Consider the following 12,443-nt stretch of genomic DNA (forward strand, 5'->3'; position numbering starts at 1 on the left):
GCTTTAACGAAACATTTCTGTTGAAAAACATTTTTATATTTTTCCCTCCTATTACAGTTTTATATACACTAGTGGAGTTAATGACATAAGGATTAGAAGTTAAAAAGAAGTCCTATCCCTATAAACATAGAAATCATTTTGGTTTCACCGATGATGGAGTTTAGTCAAAGCTCAGAAACTGTCAGAAAATAAATAATTGAATCATCAACTGTGGGATTTTACTTATAAATAGCAATCTTTTTTTCTGATGCTTTATTTCTAAACGATGTATCTCTTTTTGAACCGAACGATTCTCGAATCGGCGGCACAGATTTAAGATTTATGATTCTGTGTCTCTTCTCGATTATATCGTATTTTTTTTTTGCTTAAACTCGAAACTTATATTTTATCGTTTTTCAGGGATGATTCTCTGTGTGTCTGGTTATAACGGCAATAATTGCGGCGTTTAATGACAAGAAAATTATTTGTTTTAGTCTCTCGTCTCATGGGAGAATCATGATGGATAATTCTATTACGCTGTTATATGAATCCTCACTGATGCTATTACACACATTTTCACATGAATTATATGAAAAATTTCCATTCTGTTTTTACCTATTTTTCCCATTCACGAAGTCTGCTGAATATAGTTTAAAAACTGTATTGCACCAAATCACTAGCTGACCATGATCATATGCTTCAAATACTTAAAGCCACGAGCTCACGAGTGTACCCACAGTTCACACTGGTGCTAAATGGGCCATGCCTATCTGACCCGTATCAAATGTCAGATCAGGACTGCCAAATTTTAGCACGGTCAAATCATTGCCAAATCATTGCCTGTGGGTTCAGAAGTGGCTCATCTCGCTTTATCGAGGTCACAACGTTGTCTAGTATCCAGTGAGTTACAAACGTGTAAAACCAACCCAACTAGATTGTCGTAAGCACATCGGTAGTGCACATGTGACTGATGATTGCCGATTTGTTTGTCTCACCTATGAGCAATCATGTTGAGATGATTGCTCGAAGGTCTCACATTCTTAAGAACATTCGACTGAATCAGTCGCCATTTTGAACGCTCACGAAGTCATGTGACGCAATACTAGTCGCTGATTGGCTACGATGTTAAGATCAGTCGTAGGAAATAGAACTTCTATCCTTACAATCCATTTTGGTCTTAAGTCAACTCATGTCGAAAATGTTCCCGATTAGGAAATCGCAGAGTCTGATTGGATCTTAATCGACCTGAGCTTGGCTTATACACGCTCTATAATCAGGCATGGGCCAAATTTGACTTTGGTCTGATTCGGGCCATTAAGACCTGGGCCAAATTGCCTCTGTATGATCTTGTTGGTTTCATTGTCTTGCTTATCGACACGGGAATAGTGCTGTTCATTTGTCATAATATTTAGTCAAATCTTACCAGTAATCGGAGGATATTTGTTCAAGTTTGTCGGAAATAATGTAAATATAATTGCGGATATTCAACTGGAAATCCCAAATCTCTACGCGATGGATAAAGTGTGTATTCGGATACAAAATTAATAAGAATAGAACCGAAGATGAATCCCTAGATAACTAGTGCGGCCAATAGTTCACCGAGCGAGCGGTGACCCTGGATATCTGTAAATTATTCGAAATAAAACTTGTTTTCAATCTGTACCCGGGGAGTTTACATTCTGTATATCGATGAATTAATCATAACTTCTTCTTATATTAGAGTCGTATGTTAAAACTCTGTTGAACTGTTTTTCTCAGTTTCCCGTGGCCGAGTAATTGAACCAGTCAGTATTTTATCGAATAGATTTGTCTGATTTCCAGATGTTCAATAGGCCCTATCACAGGTTAATTTACCTTCTGTCTATTGAGATTTATGTTTTGTCGGGTATACCGCCGCTGTACCTCCACCGCAGTCGGCTAGTAGATGTTATTTCTAGCGATGGAATTTTTTCTCATCAGTTCAGGTATGCGGAGTTATTAGAAATTAGGAGTAATGTTGTTATTGGACTTAATGTATTGAAAGTTAGGAAGAAGTGTATGTTGAGTCGATTCTTTTGTCAGATTGAGAGTAGGTAGGTTTTGTCAGATTGAGAGTAGGTAGGTTTTGTTAGATTGAGAGTAGGTAGGTTTTGTCAGATTGAGAGTAGGTAGGTTTTGTTAGATTGAGAGTAGGTAGGTTTTGTCAGATCGAGAGTAGGTAGGTTTTGTCAGATTGAGAGTAGGTAGGTTTTGTCAGATTGAGAGTAGGTAGGTTTTGTCAGAATGAGAGTAGGTAGGCCTGGTCCGACGTTTTCCGGTTGGGCCAAATCTGGAAACGGGCAAAATACGGCCCATTTCGCACCCGGTGGCCTGGGCCTTGTGTGATCGTGGCTTATATTTTCTTTGGGGTTAATTTTGTGCCTGGTCTATTAACCCAAACAACCAAAATGATAAAATTGATTGTCTAATTGATTGGTACAGAAAGTCTGAGGGCGTCTTGTTTCATATTGCTGTAACATTCGTAAGAGCTGAGTCTGTATGTCCTACAGGTATAGCTACATGTGTGTAATTGTTATATAAATATAGCTGTAACTGTTCTCTTTGATGGCTGATTGCTTTTATGACTTGTTTCAGTTATTCTCCTGGAAGGTACTCAATGTGCAATGTACCAGAAAATACTGACATTCCCTCTTGTCTTATACCGTCGATACTCTTATCGATAAGACGCGCTCGCCAATCAACTATTAATGGTCTCTATTTTGATAGAAATCTGTTTTGTGAAATAAGAATTTGTGATAACTGCTTTCACGAGACACTGTTTTTGCTCTAAGTCTTCTAAAACCTGTCATGCTTGTGGAATCATGGCTAGACTAAGATTGAAGCCCGATTCTAGTTAAGGAATAGCAGCCCTCTACCAGTCGCCATCAGGTTTACAGATTATGCTCTCCACAATAGGTAGAGCGTTTCTGATCGAAATGACCGCACCAGAAGAGACCAATCAAGTCTAGTTTGCCCAGAACAACTCGATGTTTTTAGAATATTTTCACTCAAAATATGATTCAGTGGTAAAAACTTATAAACAGTGAAAAGTTGCTATATCTTCAACTCTCCAAAACTATTCAATCTGTTTACACGAAAAAGATATTCCCTGATTGCATTTGTGAAACCTGAGTAAACGTGTGGCACTTTCTGTGAACTGAATTAATCATCGAGTCATGTCTGTCATTAAAATTGCGCCGAGCTCGCAATTTCCTGTCTTTCGCTCAAAACTTTTACATGTTTGCGTTAATTATTGCCGAGTTTTCTATTTTCGACCGCGAAAAGATGAATCGCGCGCGTCTTCGGATTGAGACTGTAATGTGCGTTGTGTAATTTGTTTGCGCAATTGATTTTTTGCATCTCATTTATTTCAGCTTTTCCTATATAAATTAAGGCTAAGGGCTCTGGAATTGACGCAGAAAATCAGTCAAAAATAGGCAGTTCATGACCGGGAATTTTTGTCTTTAAAAACAGCTGTGCAAATCATGATATATATACATACTCTGATTACATTTCATTGAACTTGAGGGTTTATCGGTCTCATAGGTCGATCTTTCGCTGTCTTTTAGTCGTGATAGATGGTACTTATTTTCCTGTGAAGTACTGTATTTGACATGAATTGGCGCTCTTCAATTTCGCATTGCAATTAACTTCTATGACCCTGGGACATTGAACAGAATTCAATGGGACATCACATTTCCGGCATATGTCAATTGTTTTTGAATTTAGGAGAGAGTCGATTTCTTTTTTCCTCAATCTGCTAAGTTTTGAACGAGTTTGGTGTAGAATAAAGTAGAACAGCGATCACGCAGAGATGATTGGCCAAATTGGTAGCATCAGGTCGTGCTAAAATGTGGTTCTGGCTTGGTCTGATTTTTTGGTCAGTCTAAACAGGCATTTGGCACTGATGTGAACGGTTGTTCCAGCCCAACATAGATTTAGGGTTAGGGAGAGTTTATGCTTTATAATAGGATAGGTAAGGGTTACGTTATATAGTAGATGAGTTAGGAGCTGACATTTTGCCTGATTGTCTCAAGTGGTTAGAACATTATTACTCTCCATGGAAAAAAGTCATCTTTGGAACAATGACGACTGGTTGAGAGGTTGTTGAAACTTACGACAATTCGGTATATTTCGCATGAGGTCTACTCGTGATTAAAGTTGTCAAATTGTGACTCATTATCGTAGCAGGACTCGATACTAAACCTCGTAAGCTGATTTACGTTTCAGATATTTTATGCGTTACTTATTAATATTCGTACTAATAGCGTGGATTATTGATCGATCTCGAGGCCGTGTGGAGCAACGAGATTTTAATAAGCTTCGGTTTGACTGACGTTATGATGGATTACGGCGTAGTCCCCTCAGTGGAAGCGATGGTGTGAGTGCGTGTCTGTCGTCGGTCCTGTCCGAGTATAACCCGCCCGCGCGACAAGTCTTTGCGGCATAAAAAAACGGGTGATTGATCATCGCCGAAATTGACCGCAGCTTATTCCAGCTCAAATATCAAATATGTTTACTAATCGATATTGTATATGTCTACGTTAGAGGTAATCATCGGCATGAAGGGCCCACTAGCTTATGACGGAAAATTTCAATATAATCTAGCAGTAATTATATAAAAATCGAGGTCTGCGTTCACTCCGATGATTAATGTCCAATGTGTGATTATCTGCCGGTGTGCATACTGCCCGTAAGTGTTGATATTGTCCACGAGTTCATTCTATGCGGCCTTTGTCATCACGCGTATCATCAGCAATAGCAACATTTTATCATATTTTTCATCACTCTCTTTTTATCATCCGCTAACTACTGGTTGTAGTTGATAAAAAGATTTTTTTAAAGACGTTTGACCATCGATAATGAACAGAACTTGCGAAGCCCTGTACATCATCTCCCTTACATCCTTAGGACTTTTCTCTAATATAAATGCTTGGCCGTAGTTAATTGAAAAGGACTAAATTTAGAACATTCTAAATAAGAATTGACGGAAAAATCAGGGTTTGGGATGAGTCACTATATATGATACGTGTACACTCTATGATTATAGTGTCCCTAGTTTTTGCAGATGAGAATTTTAGTTTTTCGAGGATTCAACAATGATCATTGTTCGACGATGTGGTCATCACCGTACAGCATCCTCGAGAGGATTCACTTGAAGAGTATCAGTTTATCGAATTTTATCGGAAAATTCTCGTATAATTAAACATCGTCGGTGAAGTAGCTTAAAATATACCCGAGTGACTCGCGAGAAGTAAAACTTTCTTAAGCTTCTTATTGAAAGACAATAATCCGTTGTTGTTGCAGTTCATACAGTGAATGCCTCTATTATTATTACTAAGAATAAGTACACAACGGCGCTCATAAAATTCCATTTATTACCTCCTGCAGAGGCTGGTTATGTTTTTATAGGCGTTCGTAGTGTTGTTTTGTGATGAAAATGATTTTGGTGAATTTTCTTTTCAGAGGACTATTTCCAACCAGATCGAGTGGAAATTGCTTTGTTAGATGTTAGCACTTTTCAAGTTCTTTCATTAATCAAATGAGGCAAATACATAGAAGCAATAACAGCTACATAACAGCCCCTCTTCAGGCCAAGTGCAAGTGATTAAATTAGATAGGCCTATACTGGTATTTATATAAAATATGAATATTGTTAATCACAAACTGTATTGAATTATTATGTGGCTGATATTGTATAATTTGATATAGTTCATTATAAGCATTATTCATACTTTATATATACTCCGGTCTAATTTTCAACCCAGACTCTGTGCTCCTAGCTAAAAATCTGCGTATTTCAAACCCTGACATAATTTTGTCTTGAATTGACGCGGACTAAACTTTTTCGTTCATTTAATCAGGTTTTTGCGCAGGTTTCAAAGGGTAAACAGGATTCATTTCGATTAAATGTTTTCACGGCGTATTCAGTTGGTATCAACTGCTGCTATCTTACAATGATGAGAGGCCGTATTCTAAATAGTTCTCCACAGCATTCTCCGGGGTGAACATTGGTCTTTTTATTGGAGCCGTTGACATTGATGTGTTTGCACGATTTACAGGTATCAGCAGGTCAGATCAGAAATGAACGTAAAGAAATAATCGATATGGTCAGACGTTTTTATGTATTTTGTCTTCGTCGTGGGAGCTGTTTGCTGCAACTCTGCAGCTATGTGATAAGTGCGTCGTCGGAAAGTATGTATAACTAACCTACGAATTATAGTTGACAGATTAACACCACCTGGTCAGATATAGCTGCGATAAGGATTTGACCCGGGTTTGACTGGCCCGGAACCAGACTTGAATCATATTTGGCCTGTGCTTAATTAGAGAGTGCATTCACACATATATTACTCAAAAAATTACTAAACGCTTTCAAAACGATCGTCCCAAACCATTCCACAGAACAATTTGACCCTAAAATTTGCTAATCTGATGATTACTCCAAGGCCTCCATGGATAGGCTGGCTTACGTCAAACAGCACATGCCCATTTGGCACCAATGTGAAAGAGCCTCATCTGGTATGGGCCAAATTTGGCCCCCCCGGTTCAAAAACACTTTTATGATTGCAAGGTATTCATCAGAATCAGAACTTATTCACTGGAACTGTAGACCTGGGTCCAGAATCCATAAACAGTGACATTTGCAGTTTTCGTCTGATAAATGAAATAGAATTTTCCATCATCTCGCGACTGCTTGTTTCGAAACTAATTTCTGAAAGCAAAGTCGGTGAAGTTTCATATATTGCTAAAGGGTAGTTTCAGATTATACGCTAATCCACGGCGTATAACGTGAATTATTATAGAAATGCCGCGGGATGGTTTTACTTTCGGCTAATCTTTACCTAGGTGAATAATAACTCCAATCACAAACCTATTACAAGTATCTATATCAAATATTATATTCCAATGATAAAACCTCTTTTATCTTATATTATTTCTATGTCATCTAATCCTGATGATCGGAAGAATCGTAACAATGTTTTGAAAAGCTACACCGATTATCACTAGTGCGATCGCTTTGACGATGATACGTTTTAATTATCGGGAACTAATTAAATGGCCGAGAGAGAACCAATTAAACAAAGAGTGTAATTACTTGAATCATCGAGACAGCTTCTTGTACAATAAAGAGTAAAGTATCATTGATAAAATCGAATAGAGAAAAGCTTCAGCCATTTAAGTGCTAACATGATAGAATTGAAGTTTCTTAAACTGCATTTTCATAAAATCATTTTCTAAATCCTCTCAACACCTTGAGCACCACCTATAGTTTTTAGTTTTACTACATAAGATAGGCTGGCTTAGTCTCCTGGCTGCTGCCTTCCTATTGAAGTTGCCCTTTTTGTGCAGACAGAGATCATCACAACCTGTAAATTTGAAACTCAGAAATTGTATCTAGTTTAACTTGCGTACGGCCTTCAGCGTATCTGTTTTATCTGTCTTTTCATTTTCTTTTTGGTCCCCCGCCTTCCGATCTTCTTAGAACCACCCTTGCAAGACATTAGTCTATTAGCAGGTTTAAGGTTTCTTTCCTATTGGAAGAGGCGTTGCACTAGAAACTCAGCTGCCACCAACATTTGTAAAGTTTATCATTTCTATCGAATTTTACTTGAAATAAACGCGGCGCTGCTCAGAAGTCGTTGTCATAAACACTGACGCGATAAGACTTTATCGCTTACCTGATGATTCATGGTTGGTAAAAATCGACGAAGAAACCAACGCGGACACGCCGAGATTCACCACGGTACATGACTCCGCATAATCCGCAGATTCAATTTACAAATTGAGCTCGCGCGGTGTAAAACCACGATACATCTCGCGCCCGCCCGCCCGCGCGTGCCTCCCTCCCCTCAGGAGATGCAACAGACTTTCATTTCCCTGCGTTACCGATGATAATAACTATCTCCACAGATAATTTTCCTGCTGCCGTGTTATAAACAATATTTTTGTCATTATTTTATCAAGTTTGCCGATCATCAGTGGAAATACGGGTGGGTGGTCTAATATGATCCGTTGTTGTTTTTTTGCGAAACTTCTCGTGGTTTAAGACCGACAGTTTCTTGGTCGGAATTTGCAAACGGTAATGATAAGTGCTATGTAGTAGATTGCAGTGCGTGCTCTGATATTGTCACTAATCCGTCGGGTCAGAATGATCGAATTGATCGAAGACATTACCGACAATTGACGTTTCTAATCCTGCAAAAAATAAACATGACTGACAGGACTTAGCTCGCCTGGGCTTTTTTCCGTTTATGCAATTTACAGTATTGGAATTAGATTACGCTATTCTACTCTTCTTTGTTCCGGTTGAGGGGAAAAGTTTGCCGTCAGAATTTTTTTCGCCCGAGATGATGCGAAAAGAAGTTGAGCGCATCTTTTTTTTTTTACTTTAAAAAATGGAGGTGGCCTAGTTTCGTGAAACGATGATAAGGGGGTAGGTCTAAGATTTATGTTACTTTTTTCTGGTGTGGTTTACTATTCGCTCACGAGAGACCAAGACAAAAAAAAATGTTGTTGAGAGTTTCTCGTGTGATTCGGCAATATCAATCTGGTTTGTATCGTTCTGTCATTGGCTATTTAGTTGTAGACGTTGCTCGGCACGCTGCTGGTGGTGGTGCTGGTAGCTGCTCGGTGTAATCAATGACACAACAGCAGTCACTCGTTCAGTTCACTGTGTAGTCTCTCGCTCGCGGTGTATGCGTGTCTACAACTCATCTCTCTCCCGACGACGACTCCTCCGTAGTTTACTCTAAGTGGAAATCATCGCCGGATTTTTTCTGGCTTCAGACGATTGGATTACGACGATTAGATTACGATCATTCGTGTTCTCGCTGTATGGTTATTTCAGGTATGTCAGCAAATGACCAAGTCAAAAAATTGTTTTCTTTCCATTTCTTTCTGTTAGGCTAAAATAAAATAATACCTTGTTTCTCTTGATTATCCTTATAATTGTAAACTAAATCTGCAATGATTTTTGTAATCAGTTCATTTCTAAAACTGCCTGTTCCGTCGATTTGATCATGATTTTGTAAAAGTAATGTACAGGGTAGATAGGCGGCCGGCTGGGTCAACTTTTAGCCACAGCAGTAAGGAGAAACGGGGTATAAATTTGTTTAGCCTTATACATGTCCCGAAAATTTTTCTTCAGAAATATTGAGCATGATTTCTGCAGTATGAGTAGCGTACAAGATTTTTTACAGAGCACAAATGTATAGTAAATATGTTTATAAGCTGTTTGAGTTTTTGTTGTGTCTATCTTGTCTATTGTTTCTAACGGTCGACAGATGTGTGTTGCCATTTTTTCCCTTCAGCGATACTCAGCACAATAATATCTTATCTACGGATATAAAATCTGCAGGAGAAACGTTTGAATGCGATGTATTTTTAGTCTACAGATGATGATAACTGCATGAAATATTTACATTTCTACTGAATGAAATTTAGTTTTCTATCGACATGTCATGAATTCCGGTTCTAATATAAGATTTGAATCGTCGTTGTTTTCAAACTGCTAGATTCAGTATATATACCCGATACTTGATGCTGAAGAGGAAAATGAGAAGAAATTGAAAAAATGAGCTGAAATCTGATTGTTTGATATCTTGTTGTCATGTTCGATATGAACGTCGTCTAAGCTTTGAATATTTCATTAGAATTCTATATGCTTAATTTTTGAATTCAGTAAATTTCTTGTTTTGTTCAATGATGAATAATCTCAAGTCTAGGAATGTATATTGTACCCCATATGGTCGTTTTTCTTATACGGTCTCTTCTTCAAAGGCTTCATACACGCTTTGAATTTGAATACATTTTTTTCGAACTATACAGAAAACCGTACTGAAAAGCCGGTCGTACATGTAATATGAAAGATCTAATGTACATGTTATTGTGAACAGGGATATGTATTTATTACTGTGAATAGTTGCTGGTAATTATTCACTGAAAATCATAACTATATCTTAATTACTAGCCTGCAGGTCTGCGTGGCTTGTGAACCATATATCAGGTTTTTTAAAATGTCAGACATATTCTAGTTAGGATCTCTCTTGAGTGAGGATTATCACATGCCCTATGCATGAATTGATATTTGTTTTGACTTGCGCATATATTTGCGAATAGTTTCTCAATAAATAGGACACTTCACCAGTATCTTTGGTGGCTGATAAATGATTTCTTAACCGAACAGGGCAGAAGATTAGAAGGTTATCGTGTAATTACTATTTGCATTATTATATGTAAAGGATTTTATGGTAGATTTAATTAGATACCGCGCTCTTCTTGGTTTTATTTGCTCTGATCTAAGAGCTATAGTAATAAATATTTGTCTGATAAGATATCTTTATATAAATCAGAATGTGCTCTTTGTAAATGCCATATGTCACATTCACGGGAGATTAACAGAGGTCCATGTGAAATTTGTGACCAGTTCAATAGTTAATTAGGTGCACCGTTTTTGCATTTCCAATAAATGACCACTCGACCTATTTCTAATCGGGGAGAGTTTTCACCGAGTATTTCAAATTTCTACCTAGAAACACGAATTACAAGCGCGGAATGAGAGAAACCTAATGAAGCAATGCTTTTAGCAATTACCAGTGAAATTTCTAATTGACTCTTTAAATAATGTAAGTATCAAATTTCCGTTTTTCCATTACCCGGCAGTAAGTGAAATTGAGAACAGAAAATGTTTTGGGGGGTTTAAAAATTCTAAAAGGAAATTGATCGGTGGTAATTCTTGCTGACTCTAGTGGTGTTAGGGGCATTTTAGTTGTGAAACCGGCAAAATTTGCGCAAATATAGAAGATAGATCACGATTGGTAGAACACTATATCCGTGTTGACGCGATGAGGAGAGAATCCCACAATGATAATAAAAAGTCCGAAAATGAAACTTCGAGATAGTAGTTTATTTCAACGTTTATTTCCTTTTTACTACTGACTTTAAGTTTCATTTATATTTATACTCACTATTGTTGTTTATAATCACCCCTTAGTTTGCTTCCCTTTAATCTATTTTAGCGTGTAACTGTTTCTACGTTAATTTTCCTTTAGTTTGTATCATCTCTGATTACTTGAATTAGTCTCTTTGTCTCTGGATTGTATATATATCTCATAATTTCTGTAGTATCTCATTATGCCTGAAGATGACTATTAGGATATAGTCGAAACGTTGAAATAAACTACTATCTCGAAGTTTCATTTTCGGACTTTTTATTATCATTGTGGGATTCTCTCCTCATAGAAGATAGATGATGGTTGCTTGTTTGTGACCCAATTAGCATACACAGAGTCTGTTGTTTGGCTGCATAATCTTAATTGTGTTTGAATAACTGTTTGTAGTTTAGATTAGTTTGTTTTGCGTGACTAACCCATGGAAAAATTCAATTAACACAAAGCCTAAAAGAAGGTCGGCCTACACCACGGGGCATTGTCGGCGTTGTCGCGTTTGACACTGATGTTATAGGATGCCAATAATCTTCAAAACACCTTAAGCCGTCCTCTGGGGTTCAACTATATTTTTGTCCTTCGGTGTGTGAGGTTGGAAGCATCTCGTCGAGTTCGTACCGAAGGTAAGAAGTTGATCGTAAAGTGTACGAGGATATGTATTAAGAGTATTCTCTGGTACTCGAGGATGTATATGAGTATTCTCTGGTACCGTTCCATTTTGATGTAGTTTATAAAGTAATAGTTTATTTACCGTTTTGAATTTCAACAATTATACGGCAGTAATACAACCGCAAAAATCTACGCAATTCTTAATTTAACGATTCTTTAAACGCTGAATTTAATTTTTCTTTGATGTCTTTGATCGTGGGTGTTTAATCTATAGATAAGAGGAGATAGCGAAGATGCTGTGATCAATGATGGAATATTCATACAAACTGAATACCGGTACTGTACATATATATACACATGGTCATTTCTCATGCTTATTACATGCAGCAATTAAATGCCTTACACCTCATTGACAGTCACTTTGTGAATATCTTAAGATGAATCATTCCTTGATCTTGTTCCATTCAATGCCGTAATATCAGGAATATTGTCTCTCGATCAGTCGATTGGTTTTTGCTGTGATTGCGGTGTGGCTGCTGCCGTAGGCCTTTCATTACAAACCTACAGAATCATCAGTGAAAAATACCTAAATTTGTATGTTTTATAGGTATTTTTTTTAACTTCATTTAAAACCAGTTATTGACCGTGAAAACGTTCGATTTCATTTAGATTTTAAAATTACTAGTATAAAAGTATTGATAGAAATATTTCTTGAAGTTCGTCACTTTTGACATTAAGGGCAGCAGTTCTTGACTCAACGCAGAGAAAACAGAAATGCTTTCTGAAAGCATCAAACCCTATTATTTTCTTAATGGCCTTTTATTGGGTGTGGCAAGCGAACATCTAGCCTGTTGCATGCTAAAAGATGAATAACTAGAAAATATAACA

At 37.4% G+C, this 12,443-nt stretch overlaps 1 protein-coding gene across 4 annotated transcripts in view; it reads left to right on the plus strand.

Annotated features, from left to right (window-relative positions):
* Positions 1-12,443, plus strand: part of LOC141898456 (protein O-linked-mannose beta-1,2-N-acetylglucosaminyltransferase 1-like) — a 51,179-nt gene that overhangs the window by 13,864 nt on the left and 24,872 nt on the right. For 2 of the 4 annotated variants that reach the window (XM_074784344.1, XM_074784345.1), the window contains one exon: positions 6,060-6,192. The exons of 1 other annotated variant lie outside the window; for it this stretch is intronic. The gene's annotated coding sequence lies outside the window, so the exon portion shown is untranslated. Of the gene's footprint in view, positions 1-6,059; positions 6,193-8,645; positions 8,849-12,443 lie in introns of those variants that run through there. One more of the 4 variants, XM_074784347.1, reaches the window with a different exon arrangement.

The sequence above is a fragment of the Tubulanus polymorphus genome, chromosome 2, assembly GCF_964204645.1.
Source record: "Tubulanus polymorphus chromosome 2, tnTubPoly1.2, whole genome shotgun sequence".
Lineage (NCBI taxonomy): Eukaryota > Metazoa > Nemertea > Palaeonemertea > Tubulaniformes > Tubulanidae > Tubulanus > Tubulanus polymorphus.